General features: G+C 38.0%; 1 long non-coding RNA gene across 4 annotated transcripts in view; it reads right to left on the bottom strand.

Moving 5' to 3' along the window:
- Positions 1 to 21,123, bottom strand: part of LOC105487683 (uncharacterized) — a 67,212-nt gene that overhangs the window by 44,181 nt on the left and 1,908 nt on the right. The window contains exon 1 of one of the 4 annotated variants that reach the window (XR_011621319.1): positions 3,362 to 3,544. The exons of the other annotated variants lie outside the window; for them this stretch is intronic. This is a non-coding gene — a long non-coding RNA (uncharacterized lncRNA). Of the gene's footprint in view, positions 1 to 3,361; positions 3,545 to 21,123 lie in introns of those variants that run through there. 4 annotated transcript variants of the gene reach the window in all.

The following is a 21,123-nucleotide window of genomic DNA, read 5'->3' as shown; positions in this document are numbered from 1 at the left end:
AGCATCATCCTGATACCAAAGCCTGGCAGAGACACAACAAAAAAAGAGAATTTTAGACCAGTATCCCTGAAGAACATTGATGCAAAAATCCTTAATAAAATACTGGCAAAACAAATCCAGCAACACATCAAAAAGCTTATCCACTGTGATCGAGTGGGCTTCAGTCCTGGAGTACAAGGCTGGTTCAACATATGCAAATCAATAAATGTAATCCAACATATAAACAAACTGAAGACAAAAACCACTTGATTACATCAATAGATACAGAAAAGGCCTTTGACAAAATACAACAGCCCTTCATGCTAAAATCTCTCAATAAATTTGGTATTGATGGAACATATCTCAAAATAAAAAGAGCTATTTATGATAAACCCACAGCCAGTATCATACTGAATGGGCAAAATCTGGGAGCATTCCCTTTGAAAACTGGCACAAGACAAGGATGCCCTCTCTCACCATTACTATTCAACATAGTGTTGGAAGTGCTAGCCAGGCCATCAGGCAGAAGAAAGAAATAAAGGTTATTCTATTAGGAAAAGAGGAAGTCAAATTGTCCCTGTTTGCAGATGACATGATTGTATGTTTAGAAAACCCCATCATCTCAGCCCAAAACCTCCGTAAGGTGATAAGCAACTTCAGCAAAGTTTCACGACACAAAATCAATGTGCAAAAATCACAATCATTCTTATACATCAATAACAGAAAAACAGAGATCCAAATCATGAATGAACTCCCATTCACAATTGCTTCAAAGAGAATAAAATATCTAGAAATCCAACTTACAAGGGATGTGAAGGACCTCTTCAAGGAGAACTACAAACCACTGCTCAATGAAATAAAAGAGGACACAAACAAATGGAAGAACATTCCATGCTCATGGATAGGAAGAATCAATGTTGTGAAACTGGTCACACTGCCCAAGGTAATTTATAGATTCAATGCCATCCCCATCAGGCTACCAATGACTTTCTTCACAGAATTGGAAAAAAACTACTTTAAAGTTCATATAGAACCAAAACAGAGCCCGCATTGCCAAGACAGTACTAAGCCAATAGAACAAAGCTGGAGGCATCACGCTACCTGACTTCAAACTATACTACAAGGCTACAGTAACCAAAACAGCATGGTACTGGTACCAAAACAGAGATATAGACCAATGGAACAGAACTGAGCCCTCAGAAATAATACCACACATCTACAACCATCTGCTCTTTGACAAACCTGGCAAAAACAAGAAATGGGGAAAGGATTTCCTATTTAATATATGGTGCTGGGAAAACTGGCTAGCCATATGTAGAAAGCTGAAACTGGATCCCTTCCTTACACCTTATACAAAAATTAATTCAAGGTGGATTAAAGACTTAAATGTTAGACCTGAAACCATAAAAACCCTAGAAGAAAACCTAGGCAATACCATTCAGGATATAAGCATGGGCAAGGACTTCATGTCTAAAACACCAAAAGCAATGGTAACAAAAGCCGAAATTGACAAATTGGATCTAAGTAAACTAAAGAGCTTCTGCACAGCAAAAGAAACTACCATCAGAGTGAACAGGCAACCTACAGAATGGGAGAAAATGTTTGTGATCTACACATATGACAAAGGGCTAATATCCAGAACCTACAAAGAACTCAAACAAATTTACAAGAAAAAACAAACAAACAAACAACCCCATCAAAAAGTAGGCAAAGGATATAAACAGACACTTCTCAAAAGAAGACATTTATTCAACCAATGGACACATGAAAAAATGCTCATCATCACTCACCATCAGAAAAATGCAAATCAAATCCACAATGAGATACCATCTCACACCAGTTAGAATGGTGATCATTAAAGTCAGGAAACAGCAGATGCTGGAGAGGATGTGGAGAAATAGGTACACTTTCACACTGTTGGTGGGACTGTAAACTATTTCAACCATTGTGGAAGACAGTGTGGTGATTACTCAAGGATATAAAATTAGAAATACCTTTTGACCCAGCCATCCCATTACCAGGTATATACCCAAAGGATTTTAAATCATGCTGCTATAAAGACACATACACATGTATGTTTATTGCTGCACTATTCACAGTATCAAAGACTGGAAAGCAACCCAAATGTCTATCAGTGATAGACTGGATTAAGAAAATGTGGCACATATACACCATGGAATATTATGCAGCCATAAAAAAGGATAAATTCATGTCCTTTGTAGGGACATGGATGAAGCTGGAAACCATCATTCTCAGCAAACTATCACAAGAACAGAAAACCAAACACTGCATGTTCTCACTCATAGGTGGAAATTGAACAATGAGAACGAGTGGACACAGGAAGGGGAACATCACATACCAGGGCCTGTCGTGGGATGGGGGTAGGGGGGAGGGATAGCATTAGGAGATATACCTAATGTAAATGACGAGTTACGAGTTAATTGGTGCAGCACACCAACATGGCATATGTATACATATGTAACAAACGTGTACTTTGTGCACATGTACCCTAGAACTTAATCATTATACATCATCATCATCATCATCATCATCATCATCAGTAAAGGTAACGTGCCACATTAACAGAATGAAGGATAAAAATACATCATCGTCTCAATGCAAGTAGAAAAGCATTCAATAAGATTCAACAATCATTCGTTATACAATTCTCAAGGAATTAGTAATAGAAAGAAATTTGTTGTGTGTGTGTATTCCAATAAAACTTTATTTATGGGCACAAAATACAACAAAAAAAAAGTGATTTGGGTGCCTTTAAAGGCATTCAGTTTTATAAGGGAAGCATAACTTAAAAGTTCAGAGAACTTGCCACCTGACAATGTGATAGAAAAGAACATCCCACTTTCTGAGGAGAAATTCAAGTCAGTTGCAGAAATTTGTATAAGTGACAAGGAGCCAAATGTTAATCCATAAGACAATGGGAAAAATGTCTCCAGGGCATGTCAGAGATATTCACCGCAGCCCTTCCTATCACAGGCCCAGAGGCCTAGGAGGAAATAATGGTTACTTGTGCTGGGCCCAGTGTCCCTTTGCTGTGTGCAGCCTTGGGACTTGATGCTCTGTGTCCCAGCCACTCCATCCATGGCTGTAAAGGGCCAATGTAGATCTTAAGCTGTGGCTACAGAAGGTCCAAGCCCCAAGTATTTTCAGTTTCCATGTGATATTGATTATTTGTGTGCACTGAAGTCAAGAATTGTGGCTTGGGAACCTCCACCTAGATTTCAGAGGATATATAGAAATACCTGGATGCCCAGGCAGAAGTTTGTTGTAGCGGTGGGACCTTCACATAGAACCCCTGCTAGGACAGTGCAAAAGGGATATGTGGGGTGGGAGCATTCCCATAGAGTCCCTACTGGGGCACTACCTAGTGGAGCTGTGAGAAGAGGGCTACTGTCCTTGAGACCTCAGAATGGTAGATCCACTGAAAGCTTGCACCATGTTCCTGGAAAACCTGAAGACACTCAATGCCAGCCCATGAAAGCAGCCAGAAGGGAGGTTGTACCCTGCAAAGTCACAGGAGAGAAGATGTCAAACACCATGGCATCCCATCTTTTGCATCAGCATGACCTGGATGTAAGACATGGAGTCAAAGGACCTTATTTAAAATTTGACTGCCTGCTAGATTTTGGACTTGCATGAGGTCTGTAGCCCCTTTGTTTTGGCCAATTTCTCCCATTTGGAATGGCTGTATTTACCCAATGCCTGTACCCGATTGTACCTAAGAAGTAACTAACTTGCTTTTGATTTTACAGGATCATATGTGAAAGGGACTACTTACCTTGTCTCAGATAAGACTTTGGACTGCAGACTTTCGAGGTAATGCTAAAATGAGTTAAGACTCTGAGGGACTGTTGGGAAGGCATTATTGGTTTTGAAATGTGAGGACATGGGCACTGGGAGGGGTCAGAAGTGGAATGGTATGGTTTGGCTGTATCCCCACCCAAATTCCATGTTGAATTGTAATTCCAACAATTCCCACGTGTAATGGAAGACTTTAACACCCCATTGACAATATTAGATAGATCTTCGTGAGAGAAAATTAACAAAGATACTCAGGACCTGAACTCCCCTCTTGATCTAGTGGATCTTATTCATATCTAAAGAACTCTACATACAAAACCAACAGAGTATACATTATTCTCATTGCCACATGGTACTTACTGTAAAATTGATCACATAAGCTGAAGTAATACACTCTCAGCCAGGGCAAACAAAATGAAATCATGATGAACAGTCTCTCAGTCAACAGCCCAATTAAATTAGAACTCAAGTCTAAGAAATCCACTCAACTACGTAAAAATTGAACAATCTGCTCTTGAATGACTCATGGGTATATAATGAAATTAAGATGGAAATCAAAGAAGTCCTTTCAAACTAATCAGATCAAAGAGAAAACATACCAGAATTTCTGGGACACAGCTATAGCAGTGTTAAGAGGGACATTTACAGCACTAAATGCCCACATCAAAAACCTAGAAAGATCTTAAATAAATAATCTAACATCTCCACTGAAAGAGCTAGAGATCCAAGAGCAAACAAACCTCAAAACTTGTAGAAGACAAAAAATAACCAAGATCAGAAGTGAACTGAAGGAGACAGAGACATAAAAACACTTCAAAAATTAACAAATGCAAAAGCTCTGTTTTTTTTTTTGAAAAAATTAATAAAATATACCACTAGCTATGCAACTAAAGAAGAGAAAAGAGAAGAATCTAATAAACACAATCAGAAATGATAAGGGGGATATTACTACTGACCTCACAGAAATATAAATAACCATTAGAGAATACTGTAAAGAGCTCTACGTACAGAAACTAGAATATCGAGAAGAAATCAATAAATTCTCAGACATATACACTTTCCCAAGACTGAAGCAGGAAGAAACGGAATCTACGAATACACCAAAAATGTATTCAGAAATTGAGGCAGTAGTAAATAGCCTAGCAACCAAAAAAAAAACAAACAAACAAAAAAAAAAAAAAAAAAAAAAAAAAAACACAGGACCAGATGAATTCAATGTGGAATTCTAGCAGAGGTACAAATAAGAACTGATACCCTCTCTACTGAAACTATTCCAAAAGATTGAAGAAGAGGAACTCCACCTAACTCAGTATGAGCCCAGCATCATCCTGATACCAAAACCTGACAGAGATATAACAAAAAAAGAAAACTTCAAGCCAATATTTTTGATGACATCAATGCAAAAATTCTCAGTAAAATACCGGTAAACCAAATCTACCTGGATATCAAAACTTACCAGCCATGATCAAGTTGGCTTCATCCCTGGGATGCAAGGTTGATTCAACATATGCAAATCAATAAATGTGATTCATTACATAAACAGAACTAAAGTCAAAATCCACATGGTTATTTCAATAGATGCAGAAAATTTCTTGATAAAATTCAACATCCCTTTATGTTTAAAACTCTCAATAAGCTAGGTATTAAAGGAATACCTCAAAATAATAAGAGCCATATATGACACACCAACAGCCAATATCATACTGAATGGGCAAAAGCTGGAAGCATTCCCCTTGAAAACTGGCACACGACAAGGATGCCCTGTCTCTCCACACCTATTCAATGTAGTATTGGAAATTCTGGCCATTACAATCATGCAAGACAAAGAGAAAAAGTATAAAAGGTTTTCGAATAGGAAGTGAGGAGGTCAAATCATCTTTATTTACAGATGAACTTATTCTATATCTAGAAAACCCTATCATTTCAGCTAAAGAGCTTCTTAAGCAGATAAGCAACTTCACCAAAGTCTCAGTATGAAAAATCAACGTGCAAAAAATCGCTAGCATTCCTATACACAAACAAATGCCAAATTATGAATGAACTCCTATTCATAATTGCTAGTAAAATACTAGAATACATAGGAATAGAGCTAACAATGGAAGTGAAGGACCTCTTCAAAGGGGACTACAAACCAATCCTCAAATCAGAGAGGATACAAAAAAATGGGGAAACATTTCTATGTTCATGGATAGGGAGAATCAATATCATAAAAATGTTCATGCTGCCCAAAGTAATTTATGCATTCAGTGCTATTCCTGTTAAACTACCATTGACGTTCTTCATTGAATTAGAAAAGAAACTATTTTAGCTGCATCCATGTCCCTACAAACCATCACTCTTAGCAAACTATCATAAGAACAGAAAACCAAACACCGCATGTTCTCACTCATAGGTGGGAACTGAACAATGAGATCACTTGGACTCGGGAAGGGGAACATCACACACAGGGGCCTATCATGGGGAGGGGGGAGGGGGGGAGGGATTGCATTGGGAGTTATACCTGATGTAAATGAAAAGTTGATGGGTGCTGACGAGTTGATGGGTGCAGCACAGCAACATGGCACAAGTATACATATGTAACAAACCTGCACGTTATGCACATGTACCCTAGAACTTAAAGTGTAATAATAATAAAAAAATAAAAAATAAAAAAATAAAATATAGGCTGGGCGCGGTGGCTCAAGCCTGTAATCCCAGCACTTTGGGAGGCCGAGACGGGCGGATCACGAGGTCAGGAGATAGAGACAATCCTGGCTAACCCGGTGAAACCCCGTCTCTACTAAAAAATACAAAAAACTAGCCGGGCGAAGTGGCGGGCGCCTGTGGTCCCAGCTACTCAGGAGGCTGAGGCAGGAGAATGGCGTAAACCCGGGAGGCGGAGCTTGCAGTGAGCTGAGATCCGGCCACTGCACTCCAGCCTGGGCGACAGAGCCAGACTCAGTCTCAAAAAAAAATAATAATAATAATAAAATAAAAATAAAATAAAAATATAAAAAATAAAAAATAAAAATAAATTTAAAAAAAAAAGAAAAGAAACTATTTTAAAGGTCACATGGAGCCAAAAAAAGAGCCAAATGGCCAAGTCCATTCTAAACAAAAAGAACAAAGTTAGAGGCATCATGACTTCAAACTATACAACAAGGCTGCAGTAAACAAAATAGCACGGTACTGGTAGAAGAACAAACACATAGATCAATGAAACAGAATACAGAACTCAGGAATGGGACCAAACACCTAAAACCATGTGATCTTCAACAAACCTGATAAAAACAAGCAAAACAGAAATAATTCTCTATTTAATAACTGGCACTGGGAGAACTGGATAGTAATACGCAGAAAATTGACTCCTCTCTTACACCATATCTAAAAATTAAATCAAGATGGATTAAAAGCTAAAACCCAAACTATAAAACTATAAACAATATAAAATCCCTAGAAGAAAATCTAGGCAATACCATTCAAGTCATAGGCAAGGGCAAAGATTTTATGACAAAAAACTCCAAAAGCCATTGCAACAAAAACAAAAATTGGCAGATGGGATGTAATTAAACTAAAGAGCTTCTGCACAGCAAAAGAAACTATCATCAGAGTAAACAGACTACCTATAGTATGGGAGAAAATTGTTACAATCTATCTATCTGACAAAGGTCTAATATCCAGAATCTACAAGGAACTTAAATTTACAAGAGAAAAAAAAACCAATCTCGTTAAAAAGTGGGAAAAGGACATGAACAGACCCTTCTCAAAAGAAGGCATGCATGTGGCCAAGAAACATATGGAAAAAAGCTCAACATCAGTGATCATTAGAAAAATGCAAATCGGGGGGGGCGGAGCAAGATGGCCGAATAGGAACAGCTCCAGTCTCCAACTCCCAGCGCGAGCGACACAGAAGACCGGTGATTTCTGCATTTTCAACTGAGGTACTGGGTTCATCTCACTGGGGAGAGCCGGACGATCGGTGCTGGTCAGCTGCTGCAGCCCGACCAGCGAGAGCTGAAGCAGGGCGAGGCATTGCCTCACCTGGGAAGTGCAAGGGGGAAGGGAATCCCTTTTCCTAGCCAGGGGAACTGAGACACACAACACCTGGAAAATTGGGTAACTCCCACCCCAATACTGCGCTTTAAGCAAACAGGCACACCAGGAGATCATATCCCACACCTGGCCAGGAGGGTCCCACACCCACGGAGCCTCCCTCATTGCTAGCACAGCAGTCTGTGATCTACCGGCAAGGCAGCAGCGAGGCTGGGGGAGGGGCGCCCGCCATTGCTGAGGCTTAAGTAGGTAAACAAAGCCGCTGGGAAGCTCGAACTGGGTAGAGCTCACAGCAGCTCAAGGAAACCTGCCTGTCTCTGTAGACTCCACCTCTGGGGACAGGGCACAGTAAACAATAACAAACGCAGCCGAAACCTCTGCAGACGCAAACGACTCTGTCTGACAGCTTTGAAGAGAGCAGTGGATCTCCCAACACGGAGGTTGAGATCTGAGAAGGGACAGACTCCCTGCTCAAGTGGGTCCCTGATCCCTGAGTAGCCTAACTGGGAGACATCCCCCACCAGGGGCAGTCTGACACCCCACACCTCACAGGGTAGAGTACACCCCTGAGAGGAAGTTTCCAAAGCAAGAATCAGACAGGTACACTCGCTGTTCAGAAATATTCTATCTTCTGTAGCCTCTGCTGCTGATACCCAGGCAAACAGGGTCTGGAGTGGACCTCAAGCAATCTCCAACAGACCTACAGCTGAGGGTCCTGACTGTTAGAAGGAAAACTATGAAACAGGAAGGACACCTACACCAAAACCCCATCAGTACATCACCATCATCAAAGACCAGAGGCAGATAAAACCACAAAGATGGGGAAAAAGCAGGGCAGAAAAGCTGGAAATTCAAAAAATAAGAGCACATCTCCCCCGGCAAAGGAGCGTAGCTCATCGCCAGCAACGGATCAAAGCTGGACGGAGAATGACTTTGATGAGATGAGAGAAGAAGGCTTCAGTCCAGCAAGTTTCTCAGAGCTAAAGGAGGAATTACGTACCCAGCACAAAGAAACTAAAAATCTTGAAAAAAAAAGTGGAAGAATTGATGGCTAGAGTAATTAATGCAGAGAAGGTCATAAACGAAATGAAAGAGATGAAAACCATGACACGAGAAATACGTGACAAATGCACAAGCTTCAGTAACCGACTCGATCAACTGGAAGAAAGAGTATCAGCGATTGAGGATCAAATGAATGAAATGGAGCGAGAAGAGAAACCAAAAGAAAAAAGAAGAAAAAGAAATGAACAAAGCCTGCAAGAAGTATGGGATTATGTAAAAAGACCAAATCTACGTCTGATTGGGGTGCCTGAAAGTGAGGGGGAAACTGGAACCAAGTTGGAAAACGCTCTTCAGGATATCATCCAGGAGAACTTCCCCAACCTCGTAGGGCAGGCCAACATTCAAATCCAGGAAATACAGAGAACGCCATGAAGATACTCCTCGAGAAGAACAACTCCAAGACACATAATTGCCAGATTCACCAAAGTTGAAATGAAGGAAAAAATCTTAAGGGCAGAGAGAGAGAAAGGTCGAGTTACCCACAAAGGGAAGCCCATCAGACTAACAGCAGATCTCTCGGCAGAAACTCTACAAGTCCGAAGAGAGTGGGGGCCAATATTCAACATTCTTAAAGAAAAGAATTTTAAACCCAGAATTTCATATCCAGCCAAACTAAGTTTCATAAGTGAAGGAGAAATAAAATCCTTTACAGATAAGCAAATGCTTAGAGATTTTGTCACCACTAGGCCTGCCTTACAAGAGACCCTGAAGGAAGCACTAAACATGGAAAGGAACAACTGGTATCAGCCATTGCAAAAACATGCCAAAATGTAAAGACCATTGAGGCTAGGAAGAAACTGCATCAACTAATGAGCAAAATAACCAGTTAATATCATAATGGCAGGATCAAGTTCACACATAACAATCTTAACCTTATATGTAAATGGACTAAATGCCCCAATTAAAAGACACAGACTGGCAAACTGGATAAAGAGTCAAGACCCATCAGTCTGCTGTATTCAGGAGACCCATCTCACACGCAGAGACATACATAGGCTCAAAATAAAGGTATGGAGGAAGATTTACCAAGCAAATGGAGAACAAAAAAATGCGGGGGTTGCAATCCTAGTCTCTGATAAAACAGACTTTAAACCATCAAAGATCAAAAGAGACAAAGAAGGCCATTACATAATGGTAAAGGGATCAATTCAACAGGAAGAGCTAACTATCCTAAATATATATGCACCCAATACAGGAGCACCCAGATTCATAAAGCAAGTCCTTAGAGACTTACAAAGACACTTAGACTCCCATACAATAATAATGGGAGACTTCAACACTCCACTGTCAACATTAGACAGATCAACGAGACAGAAAGTTAACAAGGATATCCAGGAATTGAACTCATCTCTGCAGCAAGCAGACCTAATAGACATCTATAGAACTCTCCACCCCAAATCAACAGAATATACATTCTTCTCAGCACCACATCGTACTTACTCCAAAATCGACCACGTAATTGGAAGTAAAGCACTCCTCAGCAAATGTACAAGAACAGAAATTATAACACACTGTCTCTCAGACCACAGGGCAATCAAACTAGAACTCAGGACTAAGAAACTCAATCAAAACTGCTCAACTACATGGAAACTGAACAACCTGCTCCTGAATGACTATTGGGTACATAACGAAATGAAGGCAGAAATAAAGATGTTCTTTGAAACCAATGAGAACAAAGATACAACATACCAGAATCTCTGGGACACATTTAAAGCAGTGTGTAGAGGGAAATTTATAGCACTAAATGCCCACAAGAGAAAGCAGGAAAGATCTAAAATTGACACTCTAACATCGCAATTAAAAGAACTAGAGAAGCAAGAGCAAACACATTCGAAAGCTAGCAGAAGGCAAGAAATAACTAAGATCAGAGCAGAACTGAAGGAGATAGAGACACAAAAAACCCTCCAAAAAATCAATGAATCCAGGAGTTGGTTTTTTGAAAAGATCAACAAAATTGACAGACCACTAGCAAGACTAATAAAGAAGAAAAGAGAGAAGAATCAAATCGACGCAATTAAAAATGATAAAGGGGATATCACCACCGACCCCACAGAAATACAAACTACCATCAGAGAATACTATAAACACCTCTACGCAAATAAACTGGAAAATCTAGAAGAAATGGATAATTTCCTGGACACCTACACTCTTCCAAGACTAAACCAGGAGGAAGTTGAATCCCTGAATAGACCAATAGCAGGCTCTGAAATTGAGGCAATAATTAATAGCCTACCAACCAAAAAAAGTCCAGGACCAGATGGATTCACAGCTGAATTCTACCAGAGGTAGAAGGAGGAGTTGGTACCATTCCTTCTGAAACTATTCCAATCAATAGAAAAAGAGGGAATCCTCCCTAACTCATTTTATGAGGCCAACATCATCCTGATACCAAAGCCTGGCAGAGACACAACAAAAAAAGAGAATTTTAGACCAATATCCCTGATGAACATCGATGCAAAATTCCTCAATAAAATACTGGCAAACCGGATTCAGCAACACATCAAAAAGCTTATCCACCATGATCAAGTGGGCTTCATCCCTGGGATGCAAGGCTGGTTCAACATTCGCAAATCAATAAACATAATCCAGCATATAAACAGAACCAAAGACAAGAACCACATGATTATCTCAATAGATGCAGAAAAGGCTTTTGACAAAATTCAACAGCCCTTCATGCTAAAAACGCTCAATAAATTCGGAATTGATGGAACGTACGTCAAAATAATAAGAGTTATTTATGACAAACCCACAGCCAATATCATACTCAATGGGCAAAAACTGGAAAAATTCCCTTTGGAAACTGGCACAAGACAGGGATGCCCTCTCTCACCACTCCTATTCAACATAGTGTTGGAAGTTCTGGCTAGGGCAATCAGGCAAGAGAAAGAAATCAAGGGTATTCAGTTAGTAAAAGAAGAAGTCAAATTGTCCCTCTTTGCAGATGACATGATTGTATATTTAGAAAACCCCATTGTCTCAGCCCAAAATCTCCTTAAGCTGATAAGCAACTTCAGCAAAGTCTCAGGATACAAAATTAATGTGCAAAAATCACAAGCATTCTTATACACCAGTAACAGACAAACAGAGAGCCAAATCAGGAATGAACTTCCATTCACAATTGCTTCAAAGAGAATAAAATACCTAGGAATCCAACTTACAAGGGATGTAAAGGACTTCTTCAAGGAGAACTACAAACCACTGCTCAGTGAAATAAAAGAGGATACAAACAAATGGAAGAACATACCATGCTCATGGATAGGAAGAATCAATATCGTGAAAATGGCCATACTGCCCAAGGTAATTTATAGATTCAATGCCATCCCCATCAAGCTACCAATGTGTTTCTTCACAGAATTGGAAAAAACTGCTTTAAGGTTCATATGGAACCAAAAAAGTGCCCGCATCTCCAAGACAATCCTAAGTCAAAAGAACAAAGCTGGAGGCATCACGCTACCTGACTTCAAACTATACTACAAGGCTACAGTAACCAAAACAGCATGGTACTGGTACCAAAACAGAGATATAGACCAATGGAACAGAACAGAGTCCTCAGAAATAATACCACACATCTACAGCCATCTGATCTTTGACAAACCTGAGAGAAACAAGAAATGGGGAAAGGATTCCCTACTTAATAAATGGTGCTGGGAAAATTGGCCAGCCAGAAGTAGAAAGCTGAAACTGGATCCTTTCCTTACTCCTTATACTAAAATTAATTGAAGATGGATTAGAGACTTAAATGTTAGACCTAATACCATAAAAATCCTAGAGGAAAACCTAGGTAGTGCCATTCAGGACATAGGCATGGGCAAAGACTTCATGTCTAAAACACCAAAAGCAACAGCAGCAAAAGCCAAAATTGACAAATGGGATCTCATTAAACTAAAGAGCTTCTGCACAGCAAAAGAAACTACCATCAGAGTGAACAGGCAACCTACAGAATGGGAGAAAATTTTTGCAATCTACTCATCTGACAAAGGGCTAATATCCAGAACCTACAAAGAACTCAAACAAATTTACAAGAAAAAAACAAACAACCCCATCAAAAAGTGGGCAAAGGATATGAACAGACATTTTTCAAAAGAAGACATTCATACAGCCAACAGACACATGAAAAAATGCTCATCATCACTGGCCATCAGAGAAATGCAAATCAAAACCACAATGAGATACCATCTCACACCAGTTAGAATGGCAATCATTAAAAAGTCAGGCAACAACAGGTGTTGGAGAGGATGTGGAGAAATAGGAACACTTTTACACTGTTGGTGGGATTGTAAACTAGTTCAACCATTATGGAAAACAGTATGGCGATTCCTCAAGGATCTAGAACTAGATGTACCATATGACCCAGCCATCCTATTACTGGGTATATACCCAAAGGATTATAAATTATGCTGCTATAAAGACACATGCACACGTATGTTTATTGCAGCACTATTCACAATAGCAAAGACTTGGAATCAACCCAAATGTCCATCAGTGACAGATTGGATTAAGAAAATGTGGCACATATACACCATGGAATACTATGCAGCCATAAAAAAGGATGAGTTTGTGTCCTTTGTAGGGACATGGATGCAGCTGGAAACCATCATTCTTAGCAAACTATCACAAGAACAGAAAACCAAACACCGCATGTTGTCACTCATAGGTGGGAACTGAACAATGAGATCACTTGGACTCGGAAAGGGGAACATCACACACCAGGGCCTATCATGGGGAGGGGGGAGGGGGGAGGGATTGCATTGGGAGTTATACCTGATGTAAATGACGAGTTGATGGGTGCAGCACAGCAACATGGCACAAGTATACATATGTAACAAACCTGCACGTTATGCACATGTACCCTACAACTTAAAGTATAATAATAATAAATAAATAAATAAATAAAAGAAAAATGCAAATCAAAACCACAATGAGAACCATCTCATGCTAGTCAGAATGACTATTATTAACAAGTCAAAAAACAACAGATACTTGTGAGGTTACAGAGAAAAAAATAAATGCATTTACACTGTTGGTAGGAGTGTAAATTAGTTCAACCATTGTAGAAGATATTGTGGTCATTCCTTAATGACCTAGAGGCATAAATACCATTTGACCCAGCAATCCTATTACTGGATATATACCCAAAATGAGTATAAATTATTCTGTGATAAAGATACATGCATGTGTATGTTCATTGCAGCACTCTTCACAATAGCTGGCACAAGACCCAGAATCAATTCAAATGCCAACGAATTATAGACCAGATAAAGAAAACATGGCTCATATACTTATGGATTACTCTGCAGCCATGAAAAAGAACAAGATCATGTCCTTTGCAGGGACGTGGATAGAGCTGGAAGTCATTAACCTCAGCAAACCAACACAAGAACAGAAAACCAAATACTGCATTTTCTTACTTATAAGTGGGAGCTGAATGATGAGAACACATGGGCACATGGCAGGGAACAACACACACCGGGAACCCATGGGGTTGGGGGAGAACATCAGGAAAAATAGCTAATGGATGCTGGGCTTCATATGCAGGTGATGGGATAATGTGTACAGTAAGCTACCATGGCACACGTTTACCTACATAACAAACTTGCATATTGAGCACATGTTCCCTTGAATGTAAAATAAAAGTTGAAGAAAAAAATAAAAATAGAACATTCACTATCATTGTCATTACTTAATATTTTCCAGGTTATACTTTTCAGTATTTATTGTCATGTGAAAAATAAAATTGAAAAAGAGGTAAAAATATCATTATTTTCAGTTTATTTAATTATATATTTAGAAACTTTAAAATAAATAATGAATAACTATTAAAATCAGTAAGATATTTAAATAATGGTTTTTGTCACAAAGTTATTTTACAAAAATCAATAGAAATAATAAACAACTAGAGAGTATAAGAGGATATTCCATCTGGAAAAATCAAACTAGAAAGTAAAGTTTAAGACATCTACTTAATCAAATACAGAAACATCTCTAAAAGCAAATCTACTAAGTGAAGTAAAAGTTAACTAAGGTAAATCTTTTATTCATTGATAAAATAAACAATATCATTATTACAGTATGTTATTCCTAAATTAATATATAATATTATGATTCTATTAAAATTATCAATAGTATTTTTAGTTAGGAAAATAATATTTTAATTTAACTTCTAAATAAATATGGAAAATAAATATTTAATTTGTGTTTATCCAAGAAAATTCTGAATATTATAATTGAAACCAGTGGATACTATTCCAAGAGAGTAGATGGATGTAAAATGCCACAGAATTAAAAAATGATTTTGTTCTGATACAGAAAAGAATAGATAGAGGCATGAAATAGGATCAAGATTTAGCAAGAGAATGAACTACTCACAGCATTTGTTATATACTAAAGGTAGCATTTTAAATTAGAGAGTTAAAAATAGATCATTCCATAAATAGCACTGGGACAAGTAGCAACATCATTTAACAACGACAACAACAAAATTCCAGATGTGACAGAGAATTAATGCAAAAAAAAATATGCAAACATGACTGACAAAAAGGAAACAATGCTTTAAAAGCATGAAAAAATACTAAACATATATGTTGCTCTCATATTAGAATGTGGAAAGCTTTACTGAAGAAGACATAGACCCAAAAAGTAGAAATAAAACAATTGCTAAAATTATTTACCTAAAAATTTAGAATATCTATAGAAAAAATATCATAAGCATATTTAAATGCAAGCATCACACTGAGGAATCTGTGGCAGACAGAATGCTAAAATATCCCCCAAATTTTACCCCTGATGACCACAGGTTTATATTAATACAATGCCCTCCTCTTTAGTGTGCATGGAGTTTATAATTTGCTTCTAACCAGTGGAATATGGCAAAGATTAGTGGATTTTTCCAATGTAATTAAGGTCTCTATTCAGTTGATTTTGAGTTAATCAAAAGAGAAAAGCCTGTCCCAACTTATTAAAGTGAGCCCTTTTAAAGAAGCCCAGATATTTCCTGAAAGAAGAGACACAAAGCAGCAGGGATTTTTCTGCTGGCCTTGAGGAAATAAGCTCTCATATTGTGCAAGAAGCTACGAGGGGCCACATGGCAGGGGACCAGTTGTAACCTCCAGGACCTGAGACCGAACTTGACAATTTTACTTTGGAACATGAGACTGATACTCTGGGCTATAATTATAAATTATTTTAACCTGTTTGAATCCTTTATCATTGCATGTATTACTTTCTTCATCTATTATTTTTTTAAATCACAATCTAATTTATCCTTAAACATCCCTCAAGCAGGTAAGCAAGGGCTTATTAATCTTATATTTTAAAGGAGTACCTGAGGTGCCAAAAGCTTAAGTGACCTGGCTATGTGGTGGTTTCTATGCATATTTTGATGATTTCTCCCTATAACACCACATGAAAACTAAGGGGCTTCAGTGATTTTTCTGATGACCAAAACTCCTTTTGATTGGTTTGGAGAGTCTTTAAATTTTCATCTCTCTTACCATTCTGTGCAGTTTTGTTTCCTAATCCAAAGATTGATTGATAATAGATAAGAAGTCGGATTATAGGTGACTTTTACTTTCTTCTTTTTCTTTTTTGTTAGAAAATTTTTTTTACAATAATCATGAGTTAGATTTATAATCCCCGATCTGTCATTTTTACGTTTCCAAAATTTGCTTGAATGAACTTTAAAAGACTTCTTGATTAGATAATCATGTTTAACTCAGCCTTAAAAGTATGTATGCAAAGAGATTAACTGTACTAAGATAATATATTTCTAGTGAAAATCAGAGTAGACACTTAAAGCCAGATAGAAAATATCTCTGGGTGTTAGTTAAAAACATGGGCTCTGAAACTAGACTTTTGGGTTCATATTTCAGCTCTGTGTGACATAATAAGACTGAATAAGCATTTGGTGTTGGTACTTTTAATGACAATCAAACAACGTGATTAAGACGCAAAAACCTTAACACCAGCAAAACTTGTGGTGACAAACTGGCCTCACCATTATCAGTTGTACAGTCTTCTACAGAGTACTTAACCTCATTAAATCTCAAAGTTCTCATGTGTGAATAAGGACTATAACACTTTGTTTACAAAGTATACTGAATCAATAATGATTATTGTTCATTATTAATTAAATTTTAGGCATATATAAATTATTATTGCTATCATTGATAATTACAAAGCTTCATTATTCCATGTGACATAATGACATTCATGAAGAATTAATTAACTTGTGCATTATTCTGATTAGCCAATGCTGTGAACTAGTATTCACAAGATAATTCAGAGATGTCTGAGATATAAAGATAATTCCACCAGGGTCAGAAAAGTAAGAATATTAAAGAAAAGAGAGCTTCCTTGGTAAGCCACCATACAAAGATATTAGGTTGGTGCCTTACATATTCATTTAGCTTTGATGAGAGTCTCACAGTCTTTTAACCGAAGTTTATTTCAGAGAAAATATACAATTTATTAATCAATCTCCAAATCACCCTCGTACTTAGAAGAGCTAACATCAGCTTCTCTGACTCACTTATCATCATCTACTGTCTTCTTCATTTAACAAATATTGACTGTGTACTTATCATATGTCAAGCATTGGTCTTGCGTCTAGAAATACATCAACAAGGAACAAGATAAACAAGTTCACATTCCTTGTCAAGTATAGAATACAAAGACAAGAATAAGATACAAATGGCCGGATGTGGTGGCTCAGGCCTGTAATCCCAGAACTTTGGGTGGCCAAGGCAGGTAGACCACAAGGTCAAGAGATCAAGATCATCCTGGCCAACATGGTGAAACCCCATCTCTACTAAAAATACAAAAATTAACTGGGCGTGGTGGCACGCTTCTGTAGTCCCAGCTACTTGGGAAGCTGAGGCAGGAGAATTGCTTGAAATCGAGAGGTGGAGGTTGCAGTGAGCCAAGATCGTGCCACTGAACTCTACCCTGGCAATGGAGCAAGACTCCATCTAAAAAAAAAATAAATAAATAAATAAAAAGAAGAAAAAGAAAAGAAAAAGAAAAAAACAAATGGGAATAAGACAACTTCAAGCAGTTTAAGCACCGTGAAGAAAACAAAACAGAATGATTTCATAGAGAGCGATTAAAGGAGGGTAGGGATGAAAGGCAAAATATTACAGATAGTGTTCAGGAAAGACCTTTCTAATACTATTATGCAGGAGATGAGATCTGAGTGGCTAAAAGAAATTATGTATGAAAAGATTGAAAGGATACATGTGCATAACGTGCAGGTTTGTTACATATGTATACTTGTGCCATGTTGCTGTGCTGCACCCATCAACTCGTCAGCACCCATCAACTCGTCATTTACATCAGGTATAACTCCCAATGCAATCCCTCCCCCCTCCCCCCTCCCCATGATAGGCCCCTGTGTGTGATGTTCCCCTTCCCGAGTCCAAGTGATCTCATTGTTCAGTTCCCACCTATGAGTGAGAACATGTGGTGTTTGGTTTTCTGTTCTTGTGATAGTTTGCTAAGAATGATGGTTTCCAGCTGCATCCATGTCCCTACAAAGGACACAAACTCATCCTTTTTTATGGCTGCATAGTATTCCATGGTGTATATGTGCCACATTTTCTTAATCCAGTCTGTCACTGATGGACGTTTGGGTTGATTCCAAGTCTTTGCTATTGTGAATAGTGCCTCAATAAACATACGTGTGCATGTGTCTTTATAGCAGCATGATTTATAATCTTTTGGGTATATACCAAGTAATGAGATGGCTGGGTCATATGGTACATCTAGTTCTAGATCCTTGAGGAATCGCCATACTGTTTTCCATAGGGGTGTACCATGGGGGTATAATTGTATACCCATATGGAAAACAGTATTGCTGTTCCTCAGAACATTAAACATGTAATTACCAAAAAAAAAAAAAAAAAAAAGAAAAGATTGAAAGTTAAAGAATATTGCAAGGAGAAAAAAATATCATTAGAAAAAATACATTCAATGAGACTGATGGTATAAATGTGAGGTTTGATATTATAAAGTGAGATTGCAGGAGTAAACAATTACCAGATCCTCTGCAGTTGTGTAAAATGGCCCAAGCCTGAAAGTTAGCTGTCCTTTGTGTCTGAAGAGCTGTAGGATCAGTTTGCCTGTAACTGCTGCTACCTAGCAACTGTGGAACACCATGTTGGCTGTGATCCTGCAGTGTTGTAGGGATGGAATTTCCTGGAATCGACTGCAATCAGATGCATTTGCTTGAATAACAGACTCTAGGGTTTTATTGCCTCTATAAGTGGTTTAAAGATGCCAGATGGTTTGCTTTGCTTACACTTTAAGAAAAGTGCATTATTTATAAAACTCAATAACTAAATAAGTAGATAATGATCTTTCTTAAGCTAACTTTGTGTGTGAGAATGCATGTATATGGGTATCTGTGGGTGAATGATTTAAGAGGCTACAAGGAAGAAATCTTATTATATATTTTTTTATATTTTTCCCTCTAAAGGCTCCAGAATTGTTGTTACATATGGTATTAAAAAATAATGCCTTATACTGTCCCCTCTCACGTTAGGTCTTAAAAATATTTTCTTTAACAAGTTCTAAATCTTAAATGGACTGTTAAAGGAAAACAGATGTATATGGAATACTCCAGGAGTAACTACAGGGTGTAGCATACGATTCTCTTCAGCTTTTCTGATCCACTCACATGTGTCATTCAAAATAAGCACTCAGTATCTCAACTTCAAAGCAAAAAGACTGCTTTTGAATGTGGGGGAAAAAAAGAAGGTAATAGCCGACTGATTTTTCCTTCATCACAATTTCTTTTATCTCCCAAGTCAAGAGCCTCTCAAGAAAAAAAAAATAATAATAAATAAATAAATAAAACAAAACTATTCTCATTATAATGGCTTTTGCTAGCAGTGGATGTGGATGTGACTCACTTGGAATGTTTTGATTGCTGCAAATTTCCCATTTCAGTGGCTTGTTATGTGTCGATAAGCATTCTTTCTCTAGGTATAGTAGTAAAGATAATCCTCATCAAATCCTTTGCTGTTTACCATTTGCACTGTAGTTTGAGTTCAAGAATGTGAGAGTGGGCTGGGCACAGTGGCTCACACCTGTAATCCCAGCACTTTGAGAGGCCGAGGGGGGTGGGAATTATCTTTATATCTCAGACATCTCTGAATTATCTTGTGAATACTAGTTCACAGCATTGGCTAATCAGAATAATGCACAAGTTAATTAATTCTTCATGAATGTCATTATGTCACATGGAATAATGAAGCTTTGTAATTATCAATGATAGCAATAATAATTTATATATGCCTAAAATTTAATTAATAATGAACAATAATCATTATTGATTCAGTATACTTTGTAAACAAAGTGTTATAGTCCTTATTCACACATGAGAACTTTGAGATTTAATGAGGTTAAGTACTCTGTAGAAGACTGTACAACTGATAATGGTGAGGCCAGTTTGTCACCACAAGTTTTGCTGGTGTTAAGGTTTTTGCGTCTTAATCACGTTGTTTGATTGTCATTAAAAGTACCAACACCAAATGCTTATTCAGTCTTATTATGTCACACAGAGCTGAAATATGAACCCAAAAGTTTAGTTTCAGAGCCCATGTTTTTAACTCTGAGGTCGAGAGTTTGAGACCAGCCTGACCAAAGTGGAGAAACACCGTCTCTACTAAAAATACAAAATTAGCTAGGCATGGTGGTGCATGCCTGTAATCCTAGCTACTCAAGAGGCTGAGGCAGGAGAATTACTTGAACCCAGGAGGCAGAAGTTACAGTGAGCTGAGATTGCGCCATTGCACTCCAGCCTGGGCAACAAGAGTGAAACTCCATCTAAAAAAAAAAAAAAAAAAAGAATGTGAGAGTGATTGGCAAAGCTAGTCACCACACTTTTTAAATTTCTTTTCATGCACACTGTTAGACTACATTTTCCAGCTTACTTGCACACAGATTTGACAATTTTGACATATTGCTAGCCAATGGAACTTAAGCAAAACAGGTATATATCACTTTCTGAACTGACCCATAAATATCTTATATGTGCAACTTGCAACAGTGTTGTGTCAGCTGTCAAACTGATGAAAGTTAATACTGTAAGCCCAAAAGCCATATATTGGAGATAGTGGAGCCACAGGTGAAAGGGCCTAGACCCTAAATCATCTTGTGTAGAGCCACTTATTGATCAGAAACACTCATTTGTAAACTTTTTATGTGAACAAGAAATAAATTTCTCTTGTGTTT

The sequence above is a fragment of the Macaca nemestrina genome, chromosome 3 (genome assembly GCF_043159975.1).
Source record: "Macaca nemestrina isolate mMacNem1 chromosome 3, mMacNem.hap1, whole genome shotgun sequence".
NCBI lineage: Eukaryota > Metazoa > Chordata > Mammalia > Primates > Cercopithecidae > Macaca > Macaca nemestrina.
Note: the sequence above shows the minus strand (reverse complement) of the source record. Positions and strands in the feature narration are given on the sequence as shown.